Genomic DNA, 27,793 nt, shown 5'->3' on the forward strand with positions numbered 1-27,793 from the left:
AGATGTAGTAGGGAAAGGCGAATGGTCAATTTCAGTTTATTGGGAAAACTTTAGGAAACTTAAACTCGCCTACAAATGAAGCAATGTATAGAACACTATTGTGAATCATTTTTGAGTGTTTGGTATACCCACCAGAATTGATTAAAGAAAGACTTTGACTCAATTCAAAGGTATGTTGGATCTTTTGTCCTGATAATTTCCACCTAGGATCATCAAATTGTTCCCCCATGCCCTAGCAACAATGTCCTTCCTAGATAATGTGATGAATTTTATGGGATGACAGGTGACACAGTGATGGGATCCCCACTGTCTCCAATCATTGTGAACCTGCTCATTGAGCTCTTTAATGAGCAATTTCTATACTCTGTAACACTGTGTCTGTCTCCCTTCCTACATGACAACAGCTTTCTGATATGGTCACAAGTTGAAAATGCACTGCTATTGCTCAATATAACATGTGCATTGTCCATCCACCACACATGAAATGTACTGTTGAGATGGGGAAAGGTGGCAAGATACTATTCTTGGATGTTTTAGTTGAGTGGAATTCAGAAGGCTGGCATGGTAATTCTGTGCGCAGGAAACACAGGGACATTGACTAATGCTTGGATGCAAATAGTTTATGCTACCCTATTCACAAGGAAGAGTTGTTGAACACATTACTACACAGAGCAGAGACTGTTTCTGAAGATGAACATCTACAGTCTGAATTGGAGCATTTGTGATGCATGTTCAGAGAAAATATTACAGCAAGGGCGAATTGCAAATGCTTTCAGATACATGCAATGTATTTGCAAATTGTGAATACACCTTTCAATGCATATGTTGTTGAGACCCTCCTTGGAAGGTTCCAGATTTTGCTACTGAGCCTGGGTAAGCCTAACACCATGCCAGTCCTGAGACAGGATTCAAAAGCTTGAGTGTTTCATTTGAAGTGATGCAGCTTGAAAACCAAGAATATTTTATTCAGGTATGCCAGTGTAAAAGAGCCTGAGGACAGAGTTACACTTATGCAAAATAAATAACCAAGCAAAAACAAAATTACAAATGTAAGTAAAAAAAATCTTTTACTGTCTTTTTATCTGCTCCATGAACATGTATCTCACCATTTTCTTCACTTGCTCTCTGTTTATGTACTAGCATGTTTTTTCCTATTAATTTCCTTTTCAACCTAATACTCTTCCTGTACCCTCCAGCATCTGAGATACCACATATAGTGCAAAATCTAACTGGTGCTTTTTTTTTACATAACATCCTGAGGCCATGGAACAAGGAAATCAGGTAGATGCAGTGTTCCTTGATTTGCGCAAAGCATTTGACATAGTACTGCTCCAGTGTCTCTTAACAAGTTTGGTTATTTACAGTATCAAACAAAGTTTGTGATTAGGTTGAGGATTTATTGTCAAGCAGGATGCAATATATTATCTTGTATGTCCTGTCACTGACCAAAGTAGAAGTGATACTAAATGACATTTTATTGTGATAGATATTGAAACTGTATACTTGTTTTAAATGTTGATTTTTAGCAGTTTGAGCTGCAAATTTAGCAAATGTTTACAAGTGTTGTGCAGTTAATTAATTTGTAGATCTTTAGGTTTCTAAATAAAATGTTAATAAATACCTATTTGAGTAGATAACATAGATTTAGTATATTTATAGTTTAAGTTTAAAAAAAAAAGATTGATAAATCACAAGTTGTGCAAAGTAATAATTTCTGTAACAGTACTCAGTTGCAAGCTGTAAAATAGACAAATAGCTCCTTACCAGATATTTAACAGCATTCAGTGGTGTCCAACATATTACTGTGAGTACAGTCAAAAAGTTTGCTTTTGTTGGCGTTCCTGCAGCATAAATGCAATGTTGTGTGACTCCAAAGTTGGTGTATTAGCACTGATATGTAGGCAAAAAGTTGGTGTATTAGCACTGATATGTAGGCAAAGGATTAGTGAGACTTTCATCTCTTTCTAGCAAGTGTGAGTAAATGAGGCAAATGAATTATTGTGATTTTATTACCAAATACATCCAAACAGGACCAATGTACCTTGTTTTTTTTTTTTTTTTTTTTTTTTTTTTCTTTGCTGCTGAAGGAGAAACACTGGCAGACATCCATTGGATAATGAAGAAATGTGTATGGGGCAGCATGTCTGTTGAAACCTACCATTTATGGAATGCTGCACCAAGATTCATCTATGAGTACATCACTACTCTGCAGTTCACACTTAAGTGCTTGACAGAGGGTTCTTCAAACCATCTTCACACTATTTCTCCACCATTCCACTCTCGAACTGCACATGGGAAAAATGAACACTCAAATACTTCTGTATGAGCTCTGATTTCTCTTATTTTATTAAACGATCATTTCTCCCTATGTAGGTTGGTGACAGTAAGAAATTTACACATTTGCAAAAGAAAGTTGACGACTGAAATTTTGTGAAAAGATCTCACCACTGTGACAAATGCCTTTTGTTTTAGTGATTGCCACTCCAACTCACTTATCATATCCATGTCACTCACTCCCATATTTCATGATAATACAAAACAGGCTGCACTTCTTTGGTCTTTCTCAATGTCCTCCATCAAGCCTGTCTAGTAAGGATCCCATACTGCACAGCATTATTTTGACAAAAAGCATAGTGTGGGCAGTCTCTTTAGTAGATCTGTTGCATCATCTAAGGGTTCTGCCAGTGAAACACAGCCTTTAGTTTGCCTTTCCCACAATGTTATCTTTGTGATTGCTCCAGTTTAAGTTGTTTGTAATTGTAATCTCTAAGTACTTAAATGATGACTAACTGACAACCTCAGCTGCCGACTGGTATTGTTGTTATACCTCGATGTGAACAGACTCACATTCCCCACTGTCCACAATTATACTTATGTATTGTACCTTATAGTCTCACGGGAAGCGTGCAAGGGATAAGTCCCTGCAGTCGCGCTATGCACCTGTGTCCTCGGTGGCTCAGATGGATAGAGCGTCTGCCCTGTAAGCAGGAGATCCCGGGTTCAAGTCCTGGTCGGGGCACACATTTTCAGCTGTCCACATCAAGGTATAACAACAACACCTGTCGGCAGCTGAGGTTGGCAGTTAGTCATCATTTATTCCAGGGAAAAGCTGCATGGTCATCAACAGTAACTGTTCTTTTGAGAACAAGTTACTGTCTTCATATATATAGTTAAAGGCTACCCAGCCATTGACCTTCGTCTGTGCGAATGCGCACAGGTTGCCCAAACTCTTATGGGAATCGCCAAAGCGTGCCCGAGTAATGAGTGGGTGGGCAAATGTCTATAAGGTACAATACATAAATAGAGTTGTGAACAGTTGGGAATGTGAGTCTCACGGGAAGTGTGCAAGGGATAAGTCCCTGCAGTCGCACTATGCACCTGTGTCCTCGGTGGCTCAGATGGATAGAGTGTCTGCCATGTAAGCAGGAGATCCCGGGTTCGAGTCCCGGTCGGGGCACACATTTTCAGCTGTCCACATCGAGGTATAACAACAACACCTGTCGGCAGCTGAGGTTGTCAGTTAGTCATCATTTATTCCAGGGAAAAGCTGCACGGCCATCAACAGTAACTGTTCTTTCGAGAACAAGTTACTGTCTTCATATATATATCTAAGTACTTAGTTGAATTCACAGCCTTTGTGTGATTTCTTCTCTTACTCAGGTGGATGGCCTCACACTTTTCCTTATTCAGAGATGATTGCCACTTTTTGTACCATGGAGATATTGTCTGTAAATCATTTTGCAATTTTGATCTTCTGATGAACTTACTACATGGTAAATGACAGGATAATTTGCAAATAGTCTAAGAGGAGTGCTCAGATTGTCTCGTAAATTGTTTATACAGATTAGGAACAGCAGGGGACCTATAACACTTCCTTGAGGAATTCCAGATATCAAGTCTGTTTTATTTGACCATTTCCTATTGATTACTTTATACTGTGATCTTTCTGTCAGGAAATCATGAGTTCAGTTACATAACTGAAGTGCTACTCTGTAGGCATGAAATTGGATTAGAAGTCTCTTGTGAGGAACAGTGTCAAAAGCCTTATGGAAATCTAGAGGATCCTTGCTGCTGTGTGATGATAAGGAATGTCTCCATAACAAAGAAGCTACGCCAACTCAAGTGGGAGACACTCGAGCACCTACTCTGCTGTCCTGACCTCCCCCCATGCAGCTTTCATGACTTTGATCCCTTATAAAAGGCTTTGAAGTGTCAATGATTTCTGTAGAGTACGAATGTGCAACAAGCAGTTACAGATTTCTTCACACATTAGGACACAGTGTTTTACCAAATTGGTATCTTCAGCCAGGTTCTTCAGTAAGATGATTGCCTCAATGCTCATGGTGATTTTGCATGATTCACATACCATACCTGGACTGTACAGCTTTCAAACGGAAACTTTTTGATAGCCCCTAATAGTTCATATGTTTATAAGTGTATTTATTAGCCATTCAGCATGTTTACCATGCAGTTGGCTTGATCAAAATACATTTTACATATTCATAACAGTATAGCTCTTATTAGTTTTTACATTATACATTATGCATATATACACATACATATTTTTAGTAGTTAGTAATTTTTGCATTTTACATGCATCATCATTTTACATATTCAGTTAAATACATAAGCTTCTTACTAATCAGAAGATTTCAGTAATAATCGTTATATAGTTTACTTTCAAGAATTAATTATATAGTTTTACACAATTAGTTGATGATAGTTACATTATTTCATTGTTTATACATTCCTTCCTGATTATTTCCAAGATATTCTTCAATTGAGAAGTCTGCTTTATTTTTAAACCATGTGTCTAATATCTCCTTTAATTTAAAAATTGTGAGGGTTTTGACTGATTGTGGCAGTTTATTATGTAACTTTGGACTTAGGTGTTTGTGACTGTTGTGTGTCAGTGACAGCCTAGAATATGGTATATCAAGCATGCAGTTGTTTATAGTGGTGTTCAAATGTAAATTCATTCCCTGTGTAAATTGTTGTATATTTTCTTTTACATATATTAAGCAGTTTGCCTTTCAGATAGCTTGTATAGTCATTCCATGAGAGCCTTTGGTCTTTTTTTAGGCCCAATAGTTTGACACTGTGATTCTCATCTTTCTGTACCTCCAGATTAAAATAAATTTCCTCCTTTTTTGCATTGTTTATATATAACTGGTTAGCAATGCACCACACCCTACATTTTTCAAAAAGTTCATTATTTTTGTTTACCGCCTATTGCATACTCTCACCTGTGGAGATCATGGTCATATTATCAGCATATAAGACATTTTTGCAGGTTGTATATGAGGTTCATTCAAATGAAACTTGATCAGTGCTTCTACCTTTGCCTTACACATAAAGTGGTACAACATAATTGGTATGGTTGTGCGATCTATTGGTAGAGAGACTGACGCGTGCACATCGTTTGATGTTGCATAGCAGCAGTGTGGTTTCACACTGAAGAGAAGGTTGTCACATAAGTTATGTTCCACTACCAAACATGCAGGCAAGTAAGCAGGAGGTCATGAGATGTATCGATGGATGAAGGCTGTGTACAGTGAGTACAGTCTGCTTTGTTCAAGTGTTGTGGAATGGCAGAAACGATTCCTTGACGGGGTTGAGTCACTGGAAGATGGTGCTCATCCTGGACAGACTCATCATGTCATCACACCGAAAAAGGTTGCAGAAGTTAATGCTTTAGTCTTGGACAACTGTAGAACCACCATGGACAAGATCCATTGGTTAATAGGTATTGGCATAGGTCCTGCCCACACCATAATGCATTAACACTTGAGCTTTCAAACAATTTGTGTGCAGTGAGTTCCCCATGCTCAACAGTGTGATACTCAAATAGCGCTGTCTTTGAGTCATCTGCAACATCATCAAGAGGAGGAATACAGCTTTCTGTCGCATATTGTCACAGGTGACGAAACATGGTATCACCATTTTGAACCAGAAAGCAAGCATCAGAGCAAGCCGTGGAAACATGTGATTTCACCACCCCCAAAGAAATCAAAGGTTGTGCACACTAGTTCTGGTAAGGTCATGATGTCCTTCTTTTTTTACCAGAAGGGCCCACTGCTTGTTGAGTTCCTGGAACAGTTAACCACCATCAACGCCCAGTGTTCTCAAGGCACTTTACAGAACCTTAGATGAACCATCAAGTCAAAACACTGAGGCTTGTTGTCCAATGGCATTATCCTCCTACATGATAATGCCCACCCACACACAGCCAATGTGGTGAAGACGACATTCTAGCAGTTTTTGTGGGAAATGCTGGAACATCCACCACACAGTCACAACCTTTCACCGTGTGACTTTCATGTGTTTGGACCTCTAAAACAAGCTATTCATGGAGATTGATTTACAATGGATAACGAAGTGTGTGACAGGGTACAGGCCTGAATCTGACAGCAGCCTACTAGCTTCTTCAAGAATGGAATTGGCTGGCTAGTATTGCAATGGGATAAAGGTGCCAACTGTTGTAGTAACTTGTTTTGAGCATGTGTGTTGTGTATAACTACATTTCTGAGTTAATAAAATCATTACTGCTACTTTACACTAGTAACTGGGTTTCGTATGAATGCCCCTTATAGTTTGAGAAGTCATTAACGTAGACAATAAAGAGGAAGGGTCCAAGAACGGAGCCTTGTGGAATTCCTCTCTCTTAATTTTCATTAGTTCTGACCTGTTCACATATACTAACTGCTGTCTGTTATTTAGGTATGATTTAATCAAATTAAGTGGTTTGTCTGCAATACCACAATATTATAAGTTTTTAACAATTACTCATGTGAAACTGAATCAAATGCTTTGCTTAAGTCTATGAGTGTTGCACAGGTGCTCAGTTTCCTTTCAAAAGCATTGTGGATTTCAGTTTCCTGACTTTCAATAGCATTTATAGTAGACTGATAAGTTCTAAATCCATACTAGCTGTCATTAAGTAATTTATTGCTCTCAAAATACATGTAAGTTTGTAGTGTGAACAGCTCTCTATGATTTTGGGCAGGATAGGGTCAATTGATATTTGTCTATAGGTATCTGGCATTTCTCTGTCACCCTTTTTGTATATGGGGAGTGTAACCATAATTTTAAGGCAATTAGGGAAAATGCCATTATCAAGCATTTTATTTGCAAGATAGAGTACAGGAGTTTTATTTTCCTTAATTATAGTCATTATTACAAAGTTACTGAATCCACAGTAGTCTTCTGTTCTAGAGATTTTCGGCTTGTTTACAGAGTTATGTGTATCTGTATCAGTCATTCTACTCCAGTTAAATTTTTTATCTGCTTTATTCTGAGATTGCAAAAGAAAAGCTTCTGCATCAGGTAAATTGTCTCTTTTTGGTACATGGGCATTTACTGAATTTATGAAGTGTTCGCTGAGAGTGTTACAATTAATTGGGTTTACTGATTTCTTCCTTTCCCATGTTTATCTCAGTTTTAACTGTGTTCCAGGCAACCTTGCATTGGTCTTTAGAATTTAAAATATTCTCTTCATTAGCTTTCATTTTTGCTGCCTTAATTTCAGATTTATATATTTTTCTTAAGTTTATATATCTATTCGTGTTTTCTTGACTGCCTTCAATTTTGTCCTTCAGCATGAGTAAAAGGATTTTGATTTTATTGAGGTGTGAAGTGTACCACTTTTTTGTATGTTGTGGTTTATGCATACATCTCTTAGTAACAAGAGGGCAGTTACTGTCTAATGTATTTTTTATATTGGTTATGAACACAGAAAATCCTTCATTTTAGTAACCGAGCCCATTCTATTCTACTCAGTTCATTTCTCATTGTTTCAATATTCTCTTTCTTAAGAGCTCTATATGTAGTTAGCATCCTGGTATCATCAAATGTCAGATTTCCAATTTTGGGCCATATGCCATCATGGTCAGATAGTCCTGATTTGATGGTATTGCACTCTACTTTATTCCACACACATTGCTAATTATATTGTCAAGGCATGCTTCCATTCTGGTCAGTTTTCCATTTAAGCAGTAGTAATTCATTGATCTTAAGATATTTAGGATGCGTACCACAGTTTTTCTCTTTACTCTTACACCTATATTAATGTCTACAGTGATAAATGTTTTATATTGCTTATATTTGGCAGTCAGTAAGATTAATTCAGAGAGTTTTTCCAGGAATATCTCGTCATCACAAGCTGGTGGTCAGTAAACTGTTGCTATAATGAGTTTCTGAATGTGTATAACCAACGCAGATGCTTCAAAAGGCCTACAACAGACAGACCACTCTGTCTTATACAGATCATATCATGGATCCCAAAGAAAGCAGGTGTTGACAGATGTGAAAATTACCGAACTATCAGTTTAATAAGTCACAGCTGCAAAATACTAACACGAATTCTTTACAGACAAATGGAGAAACTAGTAGAAGCTGACCTCAGGGAAGATCAGTTTGGATTCCGTAGAAATATTGAAACACGTGAGGCAATACTGACCATACGACTTATCTTAGAAGCTAGATTAAGGAAAGGCAAACCTACGTTTCTAGCATTTGTAGACTTAGAGAAAGCTTATGACAATGTTGACTGGAATACTCTCTTTCAAATTCTGAAGGTGGCAGGGGTAAAATACAGGGAGCGAATGGCTATTTACAATTTGTACAGAAACCAGATGGCAGTTATAAGAGTCGAGGGACACAAAAGGGAAGCAGTGGTTGGGAAGGGAGTGAGACAGGGTTGTAGCCTGTCCCCGATGTTATTCAATCTGTATATTGAGCAAACAGTAAAGGAAACAAAAGAAAAATTCGGAGTAGGTATTAAAGCCCATGGAGAAGAAATAAAAATTTTGAGGTTCATCGATGACATTGTAATTCTGTCAGAGACAGCAAATGACTTGGAAGAGCAGTTGAACGGAATGGATAGTGTCTCGAAAGGAGAATGTAAGATGAACATCAACAAAAGCAAAACAAGGATAATGGAATGTAGTCTAATTAAGTCGTGTGATGCTGAGGGAATTAGATTAGGAAATGAGACGCTTAAAGTAGTAAAGGAGTTTTGCTATTTGGGGAGCAAAATAACTGATGATGCTCGAAGTAGAGAGGATATAAAATGTAGACTGGCAATGGCAAGGAAAGCGTTTCTGAAGAAGAGAAATTTGTTAACATCGAGTATAGATTTAAGTGTCAGGAAGTCATTTCTGAAAGTATTTGTATGGAGTGTAGCCACGTATGGAAGTGAAACATGGGTGATAAATAATTTGGACAAGAAGAGAATAGAAGCTTTTGAAATTTGGTGCTACAGAAGAATGCTGAAGATTAGATGGGTAGATCACATAACTAATGAGGAGGTATTGAATAGGATTGGGGAGAAGAGAAATTTGTGGCACAGCTTGACTGGAAGAAGGGATCGGTTGGTAGGACATGTTCTGAGGCATCAAGGGATCACCAATTTAGTATTGGAGGGCAGTGGGGAGGGTAAAAATCGTAAAGGGAGACCAAGAGATGAATACACTAAGCAGATTCAGAAGGATGTAGGTTGCAGTAGTTACTGGGAGATGAAGAAGCTTGCACAGGATAGAGCAGCATGGAGAGCTGCATCAAACCAGTCTCTGGACTGAAGACCACAACAACAACAACAACAACATCATGGATGATGAGTGCTGTGAAAAAGTTAGAGGTGAAGTGGCTCAACAACTAAATATGTGCATTATTAAAACTTGACAGAGATATTGTCTGAAGTATGTTCTAAAACTATTTTAAAAGAGATAAGCTATTTGGATTAATGAACCCAATATTCATGTGTGAGACCTCTTATTAAAACCCATATCTTATTCTTGATAATTGTGTGCACACTGTATTCCTACTTTTGTTAACTTGGCTCAATCTGCACACTATTGCATTACATTAACCACATCTACATCCTTAGACTGCTAACTATTGTGAAGTGCATGGCTGAGAGTATTTGTCATTGTGCCAATTATTTGTGGTTCTTCCCTTTACATTCCCAAGTGGAATGCTGTGTTTGCTGTAATTAGTCTAATCTAGTCATCACAGTCCTAATGAGAGTGATATGTAGATTCAGCTACCTGCTATGGTAGAATTGATAGAGATACTTCTAAAATTTTTTTACTTTGTGCCCTAGCCACATTTTTATACATTCTGGAAGAACTTGAAACCTGTGTACATCACTTGCAAGAACAATCTAAAATACTCAGTACCCAGTGTTGTTAACAGTTCTGCATACTTCAAGAATTTTTACATCATATTTATAAGGCCCAGTCAGCAGAAATTCTCCATGTTAGCTACAGCCTCAGTCATCAGTGTGGCAGTGCAGGTGCATGCTGACTGAGGCCAATGTATTCCAACAGAATGGACACCTGAAAACAGCATGCATTCAGTGATCAAGAGCAATATAGCAATTTTAGGCAATATGTCTCATGTATGAATATTTGCAGATCAATCACTTCAAAGTTAATTGTATTACAGGCTTTAGACAATATCTTTGTTGTAATACTGCACATTATAAGCTGCATAATCACTCCCCTACATGCCGTTCAGGCAGGGTTCAGTGTCAGAATTAGGATGGTTTTGATTGGAATGATTGGCAGCAAAGAAGTGCTTCCACTGCAGAGATCGGGAGAAGGAGAGTAGGTCTCTGACAAGTCCAGAATGGTTATATTTTGGTGTAGGACTAAAAGTGAAGCCTTAGGATAGGACTGAAACTTTTGAAAGTTTTGGTGGGAAGTTTAACAACAGTGTTACAGGAATGTTTTGGCTTTGGAGTTGGTGGAGAGTTGGTAGGAATTGAGGGATGTGGCAAGTTGAAAAGGTCAGCTTGGCAGGTTTTAGCAGCTATGAAGGGCGGACAAGGAGGAATACTGTGGATAAGATAGAGACTGGTTATTGGTGCCCAGAGGAGACAGTAGGGTGTCATCAGGTTGGATAACTTTTGGAGCTGGTGTTGGAATGCTCCTCCAGGTGCTGGAGAGCAAGGGAATCAGTTTGAGAGATGTGATGTATGGCATAAGGGTTACAGAGTAGCAGTGTCTTGTGGATGAAGCAGAGGTAGTTCTGGGATGCCTGTACCATGGAGATGTGTTTTTGCAGTACCAGATTTGTGAGAGCCAGGGATTTTCAGTATCTTGAAAGGTGTAGGTCACTGTGAAAGGAGGGGTGGGGTCCAGAGAAAGGAATCTTTACAGTTAGGGGGGATTCCGCACTTCAGCATGCATTTGAGAAACAGGATGTGGGACTGGGTTTTAGCCAAGGAAAAGGATACTTTTGTGAACTGGAGCAGAAAGATGGAGCAAGGGTACATTGTGGCAGGAATGATGCAAAGGACATGGGAAAGACACAGAAATGGGCAAAATAGGTGTTGATGGTTGTGAGAGCAGCCGGGTAACAATGAAGTAAGTGTGTGTGTGTGTGTGTGTGTGTGTGTGTGTGTGTGTGTGTGTGTGTGTGTGTGTGTGTGTGTGTGTGTGTCTTGTGATAAGCAAAGAGAGGGAGGGGATGGTTTAGGTTGAGGATCAAAAGTTTGTGTGGCATGAGTAGTTGTGGAAAACAAAATGCTAAAGTATGTCAGGATGAGGGATGAAATGGGACCAACGGTATTAATATAATTATAGCTGTCATTAGGTGCTGCATCAACAATCTGTGCAATTAGTCTGTGCTGTGATGAGCTTTTCTGCACTCATTGCACAGTTCTTTATAGTGGTTTGACTGCCAACCAGCTGTCCACTAAACTGTGGCCAAGAGCAAAGTAGACCACCGTGTGGCACTACATGCAGCTGAACATAACACACTTGATTTCAGTGGTTGCTTCACTATCCAAGCCATCTGGGTCATTCCCTCCACCACTAGCTTTTTCTGAACTGTGCAGGTGGGTGTTATTCTTACAACACATTCTCCACTATTGTAATTATCATGGTCTCAACTTATGGTAGCATACTCTTCCCACATCCTCCACCCAACACTTTCCATCCGTTCCATCCTATCATCTCATCCTCATTCTCATCTCCCACCATTTATTTTCAGTCCTCTTCCATTGCAACCACCTATCTTTCCTCACTCTCTCCTTTTTTCCTCATTTTCCCTCACTTCCCTGCCCCACTAGCTATTGATGATGCACCTGTTGGCAGACTAGTCCCTGCACGCTACATCACACAGCATTTGTCTCTCTCCCCACCCCTAAACTACCATCCCTTCCCCCTCCAGACTGCTGCTTGTATCCCATGTGATCACTGCATTCCAGAATGAGATGCTGGAGTTGGCAGTCATGTGTGCATGAGGTGTGCTTGCTTGTGTGTTTAAATGATGTGTGTCTCTCGTTACTGATGAAGGCTGTGGCAGAAAGCTTTATGCAAATGTCTTTTAATTGTGTCTGACTGCAACTTGACATGTCATCTTTATGGTAAGTAGCTATCTGTCTTTTCCATACGTATTAATGTTTTGTTTTTGTTTGTAAATCTAAGCCGGCCGCAGTGGTCGAGCGGTTCTAGGCACTTCAGTCTGGAACCGCGCGACGACTACGGTCGCAGGTTCGAATACTGCCTCGGGCATGGATGTGTGACAATTTGCTATGTAGACTGTTAAACTAAATATTTAAATGAGATGACAGACACAAACACACACACACACACACACACACACACACACACACACACACACACACACACACACACACACAAACATTCATGGAAATGCAGCTCACACACACACACAACTGTCGTGTGTGTGAGTTGAATCTGCGTGAGTGTGTGCGTGTCTGTCATCTGTTTTTGACGAAGGCTTACATGCTGAAAGCTTTATTTGTGACAGTCCTTTTGTTGTGCCTATCTGTGACTCAGCATCTCTGCTATACGGTGAGTGGTAACTTTCCTTTCCGTAATATTATTACATTCCATCCTGGATTTTCCATTGTTTACTTTTAAAAGATGTAGAAGCATCTTAAGATATGCACCAAGGAAGTGCTTGAGCCTCTTGTTGTTCATGTTTTATGTTAATGACCTGCCAGACAATATTAATAGCAAACTCAGATTTTGTTATGGATGGTGCAGTTATTTATGACGAATTAAAGTCTGAAGGAACCTACAGAAATATTCCATCAGGTCTTGATAAGATTTCAAAATGGTGCAAATATTAGCAACTTGCTTAAAATGTACAGAAATACAAAATTTTGTACAAAACAAAAATGTGGTATCTTATCATTAGATTAGATATTCTTTTTGCTCCAGCAGATCCATAGTGAGAAGATCCTCATTGATTTAGAACCTATGGAGAAAAAGAAATACACAGTAAATATTTACAAACAAGAACAAATACACTCGTGCATCTTCCACAGAACCAAAGTGAAATAGTCCCCAGGGAGAAAAAATCAAAAAATCTTAAATATATTTTTATGACTGTCACATAAATGAGTCATGGGGCTAAAAAGGCATCAGCCTAGCTAACACCCATCCTGTTCTTGTCATCACTCTAGTAACAGTAGCAGGCATCATTTTGGCAGCTTTTTGTGCGGATGTTTTCTGCAGCCAGCATCGGGCAGGTGGAATCCTTGCATGGTGTGGGGTATGTCTGTAGCTCAATTTCCAATGCCTCATTGCAGACTAACAGTTGTCTTTTGCAGTTTCTCTAACATTGCCATCTAGCTATTGAACTAAGTTCTCATGCCAGGGAAAGACACACACCAAAAATACCGTGAAACACAGAAAAATAAACCTCCAAAATTCAAAAATCATCCACATACAACTATGGGCAAAGACACAATTGTTTGTTCAAAGGGTAAAGTTCTCCAGAGCCGGTGCCGTTGATAACACTACAATATTCACAAGTGTAGCATACACCAGAAAAATGTTCATACAAAAAACTTGGTAATTTGTCCACCAACAAGGCATGATTCATACATGAGGATGTAAGTTTTAGTCCACTTACAGTTAAATGTCACTATAATAATGTAAGTTTGTCACCACATGCTAGTTTAAAGATCATGTCAGAGTCACCAGTGAAGTGGAACCATGCGAGTAAGCTGATTTTTCTGCCACACTTGTGTGCTATGTTCAGGAAGGCGGATTGTATGGTAGATCTGTTCACCGTCAGACACTGGTTGCCACTAGGTTTGTGCCATCTGTAAACTGCAGTTCTGCCGTTTACACATTTCTGCGGTACTGCTGCCATGAACTAAATATTAGTTTACCTCAATGCCCATGTAATCTTTACCAAGTCACTCTTCAACAGATGAGAACAGATAAAAAGCACATTTGTCATAAATACATTTATTTGAGACAGATCAGTAAATGACCAACTTTTAAATAAGATCTGTTCATAAATGTCTATGCACTCATGGTCATGTAACTGCAGTAAATGGTGTTAGTGCATATAGTTCAGCTTGAACACTGTCCTGGACGGTATACACCTCTCAGTGATATGAGTGTATTGTGTGATTGTGGGAAAACATTGCATGCATGTCCAAAACAAAACAGACTGCTGTCTTCTCAACCAGCAGGGCATCATGTACATTGTAGACATGAAAAACAAAAACAATATGAACACTACCAAATTAACAAGTATACACCTGTGTGGAGCTTGCATTGAGCTTGACCTCAGACTCAGACTCTGGAATATGCATTTGCAACGTAGCATTGCCAAGCTCACACTACTTTTCCTCATTCCCATGCATGTCACACTATTGCCAAAATTTGATTGTATGGTAGATCTGTTCACTGTCAGACACTGGTCGCCACTAGGTTTGTGCCATCTGTAAACTGCAGTTCTGCCATTTACACATTTCTGCGGTACTGCTGCCATAAACTAAATATTAGTTTACCTCAATGCCCATGTAATCTTTACCAAGTCACTCTTTATATTGTATCCAGGATATCTGTTAATGTTATTGCCAAGCCTAGCTACTGTAATCATGGTCTCTTCCATGGTGTGGTCTTTACAAAGTGATCCTAAAACCTTTGTCATCTGCTGTGGATCAGCAACAGATTTTTAAAAAAAAAAAAAAAAAAAAAAAAAAAAAAAAAAAAAAAAAAAAAAAAAAAAAAAAAAAAAAAAATGGTAACTTGGTATTCTGATCCTAGTTCATCCTGTAAAAGCTGACACACACGTTTAGCATGCGAAGTACCTAAAGCAAAACTTGTTTTATCTTTACTGACTCCCTCATATTTGTGGTTGACAGTTCATTGCCATTTCCCACCTCTCTTTACCCTTTTCCCTCCTTAACTTAGCCTTATCTAATTCAGCCTGAATGGCAGCTGTTTTCCGCTCATGTTCCACTATATTTCTATTCCTACTGCATATCCTACAAAACCATTAGAAAGCCTCATTTACTTTCCCAATTCCCATGCCACTACAGTCACCCAAATGGAAAAAAACCACAGTGTCCATCAGACCATATCTCAGTACTAACAGTTCTGTGGTAAGTTGGACAGTTTGTCACTTACAGTAAAAATAATTCTGTAGTAGATATAAGTTAATTAAATTACCAATAAAAAAGAAAACACATTTGCTAAAATTTGGCTAATACACAGCTGTATTTAAACAAACTACTTGGGCAAACAATTTAAAATTAGTACTCTGTTCCAGAAATATGAATTAAATAAGAAAGGGTACACTCTACATAAATTTCTGGAAAGCAAAAAGAACTTGTAAACAAGATTCACTAAATTTACTGCATTGAAACATAAACAAAAATATGATTATAGCCCACAACAGTATCAGTGATTCACAACTAGAATCAGTCAATTCATACAAACATATGATTGTAAGAAATTATAGATATTTGAAATGGGATGATCACATAAGTTCAGTTGTAGATAAGGCAGCTGTCTGACTACGATTCATTGGCAGGATTCTAGGAAAATGCATCAATCTATAAAGTAGACTACTTGAAAATATACAAAGATTGGCAGCACAGATGGTCAGAGGTTTGTTTCACTCACAGGAAAGTGCATGTAAACTGTGAAGAAACTGAATTTACAGACACCTGTAGATAGAAGAAAGTTATTCCATGAAATCCCACTTACAAAATTTCAGGAATCAGTGGTAAGTGAGGAATCTACAGATGTTCTGCAGTCATGTTACTATCACTCCTGTAGAGAGTGTGAAGAAATTGTTAGATTCAATACAGCATGGAGAGAGGTATTTAAGCATACACTATATACACTTGGAATGAAGAAACTTTAACTTGTGAGTCCATGTAAGATACCTTCTGCCATACACATCAAAGTGGTGTTGCAGAGTATTTATGTATATGTAGATATTCCATTCCCTGCAACTATGAGTATGTCATTTGCCATTTCTCCAACTTTGAGAATAATTTGGGCTGAACCTTTTAAGAAGGTGCCCCCTTTTGTACTCTGTTTCCTTCAACAAATCTACCTCACTATCCTCCCTTCATTCTTTTTCAGTGAGAATTACCCAAGTATTGCTATCTAAGGGTGTGTCTCTTCAAAACTGTTGTATATATCCTTGAAATATATACCATTTTCTGTTCAGCACCCAATTCCCCAATTTTCCAAGCCACCTTAAATTTCACTATCCTCCTTTCATTCTTTTTCTGAGAGAATTACACAAGTATTGCTATCTAAGGATATGTCTCTTCAAAACTGTTGTATATATCCTTGAAATATATGCCATTCTCTGTTCAACACCCAATTCCCCAATTTTCCAAGCCACCTTAAATTTTGCTACACAACAGAAACCACTGCCAACACTCCTAACGACCTGTCCTAATGAATTACCGTTTAATCTCATCCTGACAAAATTCCCAAATACTCCCTTTTCCATCTCAGCAGCTTGCACCATTTAAAAACTCAATCAAACTGTCACTTACTAAATATATTTGCGTAACTTATTCCCACAATAAAATTATCTTTGGATGCTGCCAACAAATATACAGCATAATACATACTTTCCCAATTTAATGGTGTTGTGCATGACCTCTTCCCCATGGGATATCCTGTTACAACACCTGCTTGACAAACAACAAGAACATTGTAACTCTTCAGGCTTTCCCGGCGATCTAATGACATCTTGGGTTGTCGGGTGTTCTGCCGGATATCAGCGTCATACTTGCACGATATTTCGGTCACGTAGCTCGTAACCTTCATCGTAACCTGAGTCTCAGGTCGCACCTGATGACGGTTACGAGCTACGTGACCAAAATATCATGCAAATATGACGCTGATATCCGGCAGAACACCCAACATCCCAAGATGTAACAAGAACATTTATGGCTTCCATCTGTGGTGGCATGTCTTGGTACCATCCCATGGCATATAAAGGTTGATAACAGAATGGCAAGTCTCCATCTGATGCCGATTGGAGTTTTGAGGGATCTGGTGGGCTCAACAGTGCATGTCCACTGAGCCACACCTCCTGCAGCTCTGTACTATGAGCAGCCTCTGTTGCTGCAATACAGAATGTCTGGAGGCAGCCACTCAGCCCACTTGCAGTTGGAGCCACTAAGCTATGATCTTCATTGTCACTGAGATATGTGGACTCTGGTTTTTGCTGCATTATTTGTAATGAGTCTTCGTACACTTGGAGAGATGTTTTTGGTGTTAACTTGTTTGCTAGTCATTGCTGCTCTTTTCCAGCTTTCATATAATGACAGTTGCTGCATTACTCTGTAACCCACCTCTCTGTATCGTTGTGTACAAAGTCGTACATAATACCCTCAAGTCACTATTCATCTATTTTTCTCTGTTTTTATTCCTGCTTCTCTCTTACTCTTAAATTAAGGTATACATCTGTTTCACAATTTTATTGATGATTTGGTCTCCTTTTCACATTTTGCACATTTCATTTCTGTGCCTCAGTTCGTTCCCAAAGATCACTTTCTACAGCTTCCACTTTTGTTGTTGATTCCCTCTCCACCTCAGTTACTCTATCATTGAGCCAATTCTCCAGTTGACGAAATTTACCTCAAACCTCCCCTGTTTTATGACTAATATCTAATTTCATTTCCTGAATTTAGCTCCTACATAATTAAATTTATTGTCAAGTTCCATTTTTATTTTTCCAAAACACATTTTAACTTTCCCAAAATCTTATTTCAGATTACCAAATTTATTGACAATTGCTTATTTAATAGTCCTAATTTTATTACCAAAGTTCAATTTTATATTATTAAACTCTGGCTTTGCCTCAACTTTAATCTGTTCAGTGTATTCAGAATTAATGACTGATTTCCTGTCAACCATAGTCTACCTATAGTGATTTATTCTCTCGGAATTTTCAGATTGTCTGAATTGTTACCGGCACCCTCTGACCCACAATCACTCACTCTCTACACTTGTTAAAAGCTTTGACTATGGCTGACAGTCAGAAGATCCACAAATAGAAAATGCAACTGCTGCTGTTATTTACCTTAGTACATAAACAGTGTGGGTATCTGCATCAAATGCTACACTGGCGAGTCACAAGACATCTCTACTCACCATTTCCACTATCTGTTCATGTCTCTGCAGCACATTGAAGAAATACTGAGTACTTCAAAATGAAATTTTTAATAAAACTCGGAAGTTCCAGAACAGAGGCACATTCCTTCTTGAAACAAGTGCATGGTGATGAATCTCTTCCAAGCACTCCAGTTTTTGAGATGTTTAAGGAGCCCCAAGAGGTATGAGTAGAAATTGAAGGTGAGTCACATCCAGAGATGTCCTCTACATCAATAATGGACAAAAGCATTGAAAAATTTGGTGGTTTAACCCTTTCACTGCTACGGCCATACATGTATGCCCGGCAGGTAGAAAACCCAGACAGCTACAGGCATAGATGTACGCCCAGCAGGCAGAAAGTCCAGATGGCTATGGGCATTCATGTATGCCCAGCAGGCGGAAAGTCCAGATGGCTGATGGCATTGATATATGCCCAAGCTCAGGAGCAGGTAAATGTACACAATAGAATGGCTACTTGCTGCTGCCCACATTTCTGACAACAGTGTCGTTATCTGGTCTTCTTTGTGATGAAGGAAAGCATTTTAGTTTTCACCTCACCTGGGCCCTTTCTTTTTATGAGTCTAACATTTGGCCAGTCCTCTTTTCACTCCTTGTAGGATGACAGCGTTTGCTTGTGTAGCCTTTGTCATGTTGGAACACAATTTATTGGAACGAGAAATCATGGATATTCTTATGAATAGTAGCAACAAAGATTGTATTGATACTTCAGAGCTTTCTTCCGACAAAGAGTTGGATGCGTCTGGACGTAGTTCTGAATCTTCGACATCATGAACAGAAGATTCTTCCTCTGAAGACAGAAATGAAGATAAAGTCAGTGAAACTTCATCAGGAAAAAGAAAGGATGACTGGACGGAGAATCATCCAGTGATTAAATGACACCATTCTGTGAACACATTTAGTGGGTTAAAAGCAGACTTTGAGGATTCAGCATGTCATTTAGATTTTTTTTTATCTTGTTTTTGCCATCTGTACACAGATCAATCATTATTATAAATTTGTTACTGAAAAAATGACGACAGTACCCAGGAGATTAGCACACTGTAAGCATACAGAGCCAGCAGAATTTTATTGTCTCCTAACATGTTCTTTGCTTATGCATAGAAGTAAAAAGTTAGAAGTGAATGAATAATGTTTGAAAGATTCTTTGCTTCAAACACCAATATTTTCTCTCATAATGGCCAGAAACTGGTATAAGCTGATCCTGCATTTATTGCACTTCAGTGACAATTACACAGCATCCCAAGATATTCTTGTAAAAATACATCTCATTGCAGATTATATAAAAAATAAATTCCACGAACCAGTAGTCCCCTTTGAACACCTAATGATCAATGAAAATCTGCTGCTCTTCAAAGGAAGGCTCTGATTTAAGCAGTACGTACCAAATAAATGTACCCATTTTGGCATTAAAATTGTTGTCCTTTGTGACATACAAACCATTTATATTTTGGATTATGTTGTCTACACTGGTGCCACCACAGAAATAGAATATGGAAATGCTGATTGGGGAAAATCAGGTAATGTTGTTGTGAGTTTGTTATTGCCATACCTCAACAAAGATCATATCATTTATTTAGACAATTGGTATGCGAGCCCTGAATTATTCCTGTGGCTCCATAATAAAAATACAAACACCATCGGAACAGTACGCAAAAACAGGAAACATCTACCACTGTTGCCAGACAAGCTGAAAAATGGGGAAATACAGTTCAAGTCCTGTGGAACATTAGTGATACTGGAATGGATGGAGAAGAAAGAAGTTTGGGTGCTTTCCATCATAAATGCACCAGAGTTTGCGGAGACAGAGAAAAAAGGACATAGAACAGGCCAAAACAAATTGAAACTTACCTGTCTTGTCATCTATAATAAGTCAATGGGTGCAGGTGATAAGACAGACATGCTGTTGACTTCTGTAAAGTGCATCCAAAAAAACAATGAAGCGGACAAGAAAGTATTGTTTCATTTGACTGACTTGTGTGCACTTAATGCAAAAACTGTTTTTGAAATTCAAAAGCAACAGAAGATACAACTAACGAAATACCAATTGGAAACAATCCATCAGTTGCTTGACAAATTTCATAGGCATAACGTATGAAAGTGTGATCCCACACACAGCCAAAGAAGAAACCCCTTTCCAACTGCAGAATAAAGAAGGACATTATCCAGTATTCCTCATAACAATGGAGAAAAAGGAGATTCCCCAGAGATGCTGTGTAGTACACACTGCTCATTCACAAAGAAAAACGACGCACATAAGATGCAAAAAGTGTGATGTGGCTCATTTCATGATGCCATGTTTTGAAAAATATCACATACTAAAGAAATATTTGGATGTTTTAGTAACTGTGTATGTCTCAAGTAAAAGAAAGTAAAAAATAAAAATAAAAAAGTAAACGAAAGTTAAAAAAAATGATTTTTAAGTCAGCCAGTGGCAGTCCCAAGCCTGCGTCAAAAATGAGGATGGGAAACCACTAAGGTAAACTGTACTGTATGTGATGACCTGAAAAAGTAAACAGCAAGCAGGAAGAAGGTAGATATTTACTATCTGATTTCTTACTGTGGAGAATCGACTTTAGGCTTTAATTACAAATGAAGCTATGGGACTATCACAATATGAGTTATCCACATATATTCTTTGTTTAACTCTGAGTCAATTTGGTTTTAAATTTCTATAATTATTTTTTATTTTAGATAGAAGCAAGAATTGTCCAAGATTTGAGCGTTTTTGCTATACACTACTCACTTTAAAACAATGTCTTGCAACACATTTGTTCAATGTTAATGAGATTTTAATATGTTGTAGATACATATATTGGTGGTATTAGTCTCAAGTTACAGGAATTACTATTAAAAAAGTTTCCATCTTTTTCCAAATCAACTGTTTTCAGCCCATAATAAACTTATAACTCAAAGTGTTGGTTAGTTTCGAAACTCTCTTTCATGGTTATCAGAAAGTATAACGACTGTGGCCATACAGCGTATCCTGTTTTTAGGAAGAATATTACTGAACAATGGTTCTATGCATGACGGAATGTGTGGGAAGCCAGCAGTGGCCATAGCCTACAGTGACCACAGGGCTGAGTCTGCCACCCACCGGCCAGGTGCACATTGTGTTTCCTCACGCCACCTGGCTGGCCAGCCAGGTCGCTCGGCCCTTGTAATTGTGAAAGGTCAATTCAAAAAGACCATCAGTTGAGCATTTGTGTAGTTGTTGATCTTGTAAGACTAGACAAAGAATCAGTTCAGCAGATTTTACATGGGCATTTTCACGTGAGAAAAATTTGTTCAAATACAGTGCCCAAGAACCTGATGCCTGAACAGAAAGACTCTTGAATGAATATCTGCACTGGCTCTGTGAAAACAATCAAAAAGTACCCAAAATTTTGTGAAATGTAGTAACATGTGATATATGTTGCGGCCACATGTAGTAAGCGTTGCTTCACGCAGTGGAGAACGGCAAAACAGAGGCAGCTGGTGATCGCGGCATTGTGAAGTAAGTGCAGCACAGATAGCCTTGCTGACAGTAGCAGACTACCAACCGGCTCACACAAGGACTCACACAGACCGAGCACCAAGCAAAGCCTGGAGAGTGCTGAGTAAGGAGAAGTGAGGTCAGCACGCTAAGTTACGCTACAATATACTGCGGGAGTAATAACAAGATGCTGCCATCGAGAGTAAAAAACGTCCTCCTGCTGGATATAAATAGTGGAGCACAGGCAGCAATGGACATAAGCCATTAGGAAGCAGTTTGGATCTGAGGACAGATGTGGTCCATGTCCGAATGTTCAGTCTTCGTAGGTAATGTTTCCGGAAGTCTGTTCTGGCTCGCAGGAGTCATCTGTTCACCACCAGATGTCAACTTCAGCTCTGGGGGTTGGCCCGAGTTCAGTTGGCACCATGTCTGGCTAACTAAAGTGAGAACTTCCAACAGGACCGGCTGCAGTGCGGTCTTGGTCGCAGGTGCCGCCGGGAACTGATGCCCGGACTTCACGGCAACCCAGCCATGCCACATGGTCCATCCATGACAGGGCCTTGTGGACATCATGACCGACGGCTTCCCAGACGCCGGTGCAGCAGGCATCAGCAGATGACCTCACGGCAACGCAGCTGCTGAGCGGCGATGAGTTTATCTCAACCACAGGGCATCCTGACTTCAACGGAGCACTGGTGGCCTGAGGCTCTGAGGGCGATCAGCGGCGAGTGTTGCGCGCATTGTTGGAGAATCTACATAGCAGCAGCCAGGTGGAGGGATCCGCAGGGCTGGGCAGCCATGACAAGGGAGAAATTGTAAAGAAAGTTCAATAAATAATTGTAAAACTCCATGCCGTCTCAGTCTTTGGTGCAGCCACTGTGTCTGCTGGTAACAAGTGGTGCAGAAGTCATAACAAGTGGCCATCTGACATAACAAGTGGTGTCAGGTGCATCCATGCCACGACTTTGACTAGCACTGTACGGAGCAACTGAGAAACACCGAATAAAGTGAGTCCAGCAACTGCCTTCTCTCTATGTTTTCTGTGTAGCTAGACATGTTGAGGGTAATGTTGAGGGATGTGAGAGTGCCATTTGAAAGGCCTAGCAGCCCTGTAGACTTACCACAGTTTCATGGGGATGATAGTCACATTAACTTAGTACCATCTAAATGTGTAGTGTGTGGATTAACAGGTCACGTCGCTCCTTGCGATAAATTTGTACCAAGCACTTTTGATGTGTGTGACTTTTATGGTCATGTAACGGGGCAATGTGGTAAGTCTAGATGGCTTGCCATTAGACATGCTAGGAATTAACTTGCTTCTGGGTAATACAATTATATTTTTGTGGCATGAGGTACACCACACGGAAAATGCCAGAGACACGTGCATCCGGGACAAGTGACGCCATAGTTGCATTGACAGAGCAAGTTAAGAAACTGATTGAAGAAAATAAGTTGCAAAAGCAGCACATGCAGAGGTTGGAGCAACAGTTGTTGCAAAATACTCACTCAGACTCGGGAAGCGATAGTGTAGAATGTAGGGATACTGTCTTTTCTGGTGTGGCAGATTGTTCAGTGGCTAATTTGATACCTTTCTTCTTGGGTAAAACATCAGAGGATGTAAATGTTTTCATTGGTGACAAACGTAGTACAGCAAGACTGTGTGACTGGTCGGATAAAATGTGTTTGCAAATGGCGAAGTTACGGTTAGTAGGTGACACAAAGACTTATGTGGCACACCACGAAGGATTAAAGGATGCTACTACGTTCACAGAATTGGCTGAGGGATTATTGCAAAGGCTTAGGAAACATTGGGGAGGATGATGCAAAAAACAGGTGAAACGGTAGGAGAATTTTCAGACGGAATTAGGAAAACGAATGCGCACACGTATGAGTTAACGCAAGATGCGAGTGAAAATGAAGTTCTATTGAAAGAAGCAGAGAATAGAGCTTTAGACACATTTTTGCGAGGGGTCTCACCAGATTTTTCACACCGGATACAGATGGAAAATCCAAGTGACTTAGCACCAGCATTGAGTGTAGCTACACATTTGCAGGAAGTGGATAGCGCCACTAGAAGTCGCAATGACAAGAAAATTTTTTCATCTTCCAAAGAGTGTTACTGTTGTGGGAAGCAATGTCATTTTAAGGGACAATGTCGGGAACCGCAGTGTTTCAGTTGTCAGAAAATAGGGCATAAGGCACGGCAGTGTAAAGCCAAAAAACGGGGTAATGATACAGCAGGTAAAAAACTGTTAAACAGAAAAGGGAGTGTTCCTGCTGTTGGGAGGCATTCCTAGTAAAAAGAGGTACTCAGAGAGTGCAGGAAGAGGCAGATTGTAGCTTGATGGTTTGGATAAAAGATAAGTGGCGGAGAGTTTTATTGGATACTAGAGCGCATGTATCAGTTGTCATTGTGGACCTCGTGGGCAAGAAAGGATTGGAAGCTCCGAGATACAGATTGCATGCAGTAGGTGATAAAAAATTAGATGCACTAGGGACAGCACAGCTCAAGTTTAAGATAGGGAACGTGTGGTTCTGGGAGCAAATGGAGGTGTTGTCAACTGTGGGACAGGGATTTTCAGTGATACTTGGGTTGGACTTTCTGATTAAACATCACACCAAAATTGATCTTTTGCAACATACACTGGAACTCGATGGGAACTTGTTCTGAATGGGTACAGCCGTTGCAAATGTTTCAAAGTCGCAAGGTGCACCGACAGCTAAGGTGATACCAACTAAACTGCGTAAAAGTGCATTAAAGGTGATTTTGTGTGACAAAGTATGAACATGTACAGGGAACTTGATCTGGGGGCCGGTGGATGTCGATGTGCCACAGCAGGGGTTATTCTTGGTAGAGCCACTAACGAGTAATGAGGTTTTAGACGAAAAGCATTGCTTTATTTGTAGGAGTGTATCATGGGTAACAGACATAAATGGGCAGTTTATGGTTCTGGTGAGTTTAGATAACTTCGGGCAGGATGATGTCAATCTGCCAAAGGGATTAGTAATAGCCATAGTAGAGTTAATGCATGAAGACGACATCAATAGGTCGAGGGTAGACTATGATGTAAAGCAAACCGTCAGCACGTCTGCACTTTGTGACAAGGTAAATCATTTGAGAGGAAATGATTGTTCGGGTATGGAAGCATTATTATTAAAGTATAAAGCATTGTTTGAAGCACAGGGTATGTTACCTGCTACACCGATAACACAGCATTGTATTCTGACAGGGAATCACGCTCCGGTGTTTCGTAACCCATACAGACTACCGAAACAATTACAGCCAATAGTAGAGCAATTAATAGAGCAACAACTGGAAGATGGGATAATCCAGCCCAGTAATAGCCCTTGGTCTAGTAGCATGGTCCTAGTTCCTAAGAAGACACCAAATGGGTTGAAAAAATTTCGCTTTTGTTGCGATTACAGACATTTGAATGAACGGACAGTGGCAGACGTATATCCGATTCCGAATATCACAGAAACATTAGACAACGTAGGGCAGTGTAAATTTTTCTCCACTATGGATTTGCGAAGCGGTTATCACCAGATTGAAGTATGTCCAGAGGACAGGCCAAAAACAGCATTGTGGTCGCTTCGAGTATAAAAGAATACTGTTTGGACTAAAAGACAGTCCAGCCACATTTCAGAGGTTGTTGGATGGAGTCCTTTGCGGGTTGAAACCAAAAAATGCATGGTGTATCTGGATGACATTATAGGTTTTTCAAGAGATATAGAGCAGCAAGTGGAATGATTAGAGGAGGTGTTTAAAAGATTAGAGGCAGCATGGCTAACTTTAAGTTTGGACAAATGCCATTTTGCGCAAGCACAAGAAAATTGTCTCAGGCATGTTATCAGTCAGGACAGGGTACGGACAGATCCTCATCTCACTTCTGCAGTACGAGATTTTCCAGTTCCACAAACGGTTAAACATCTGCAATCCTATATTGGTCTTGTGAGCTATTATTGAAAATTCGTACAGGGATTCGCAGAAATAGGGAGGCCACTTACTAAGTTGCTAAGAAAAGGTGTTACCTTCCAGTGGACTCCAGAGTGGGAGAAAGCATTTCAAGAGTTGAAACGGATACTGACATCAGATCCAGTTTTGAAGTTTCCAGACTTTTCGAAGGAGTTTATACTACAATGTGACACACCTAATCACACTCTTGGGGTTGTACTTGGGCAAGAAACTGATGGCAAAGAACATCTGATTGCGTTTGCGTCTCGTCAACTTAACAAGGCGGATCAAAATTACTCCACGACAGAGAAGGAATTGTTAGCAGTAATATACAGGATTTTGTACTTTCGATGTTATCTGTACGGTAGAAGGTTTAAGGTTGTGACGTATCATTCAGCTCTGAAATGGTTATTAGGTCTGAAAGACCCAGCGAGTAAGCTAGTGAGATGGGTGCTGAAACTCAGTGAGTTCGATTATGAGGTGATACACAAGCCAGGTGTGAAACATGCCAATGATGATGCATTGAGCAGGAAAGTGGCAGTATTACAAGTAACAGGGGTGACTGAAAATGAGTGGAAAAGGGCATAAGCCGTGGATAGTGATTGCCAATTGTTCAGAAAGCAACCGCATTTCCTAGTACAGGACGGGTTACTTTGTAGGTCGACAACATGCGGCCCGCGTGTCGTCGTACCAGCAGCGTTAAGATCTGAAGTTTTGTAACAGGTGCATGAACATTTTCTTTCAGGACATGGCGGGAGAAGAGCTACGGATAAGCAGATAGTGGAAAGTTTTGGTGGAGGACATGACGTCAAGATGTGGATGAATACGTCAGAAATTGTGTGCCATGCGCATAGTGTGCGGACTTGAGCCATCAAAAGATTCAGCTTCAAAGATTATAAGAGGCAGACAGACCTTTCCAACAAATCGGAATCGATATATTAGGTCCACTTAATAGGATTGCAGCAGGGAATAAGTATGTGTTAACAGTGATTGATCACTTTTCTAGGTATTTAGTCATGGACACATTACCAGATCAGAAAGCAAGTACGGTGGTACAAGCTTTAGTTAATAATTGGTTACTCAGGTATGAGATACCTCAGTCCTTAATCTCGGATCAAGGTACTAATTTCACGTCTGATTTGATGAAGCAACTGTGTAAGTGACTGAAGTTATAGAAACTACAGACTAGTCCATTCCATCCGCAAGCAAACGGGCGAACAGAGAGAGTGCATCACACTATCACTAAGATGTTGAGTCACTATGTAAATAGTCAACACACCGACTGGGATGTGTACTTGCAATTTGTAACTAGGGCATATAATAGTAAGGTACATACGTCGACAGGATTGTCGCCATATGAAGTGCTGTATGGGCGGAAGATGCCATCACCTTTTCACATGCTTCGTCCAAGGCTGGGAGCGGAGGGCGAGCATGTAAGGCAATTTGCGAAAACCATTAAGGACGTATGGCAGAGAGTTAGACGAGCTAACACAAAAAGCGTTGGAATGACAAGAACGGATGGGAGGTACAATGAGATAGTTGCCACAGTACAGAGTAGGCCAATGGGTGCTACTATCTAATCTGTATGTTCCAAAAGGGAGAACCAAGAAGTTCACAAACAAGTTCCAGGGACCGTACCAGGTAGTGGAAATGACATCACCTGTCAATAAAATTACAATTGCCTACCAAGACAGTGGTGGTTCACGTTAGTAGAGTTAAACCATTCCAGGGAGTAGTAGATCCGTGTATATGTACTTCTCCTTTTGGCAGAAAGCAAAAAGAAGTGCCAAAAGCAGACAGTAAACTGGGTATTAAGTATAAGTTGCATTCGAGGGATGTGTAGTTAGCAGTAATTATCATGTGTGTATTATTTTTGTACATGGGCAGTTGAGCATGATGTTGATGTCACCAGAAAAATTCAGACGGAGTATGAAGCAG

At 39.7% G+C, this 27,793-nt stretch overlaps 1 protein-coding gene and 2 non-coding genes across 4 annotated transcripts in view; all 3 read left to right on the forward strand.

Moving 5' to 3' along the window:
- LOC126465767 (UNC93-like protein) overlaps positions 1-27,793 on the forward strand; it is a 364,481-nt gene that overhangs the window by 110,930 nt on the left and 225,758 nt on the right. The gene's annotated exons all lie outside the window — the stretch shown is intronic.
- On the forward strand, positions 2,946-3,019 carry Trnat-ugu (transfer RNA threonine (anticodon UGU)). The gene has a single exon. It is a non-coding gene; the product is annotated as a tRNA-Thr (tRNA).
- Trnat-ugu (transfer RNA threonine (anticodon UGU)) lies at positions 3,384-3,457 on the forward strand. Its single transcript has one exon. It is a non-coding gene; the product is annotated as a tRNA-Thr (tRNA).

Source organism: Schistocerca serialis, chromosome 1 (assembly GCF_023864345.2).
Source record: "Schistocerca serialis cubense isolate TAMUIC-IGC-003099 chromosome 1, iqSchSeri2.2, whole genome shotgun sequence".
NCBI lineage: Eukaryota > Metazoa > Arthropoda > Insecta > Orthoptera > Acrididae > Schistocerca > Schistocerca serialis.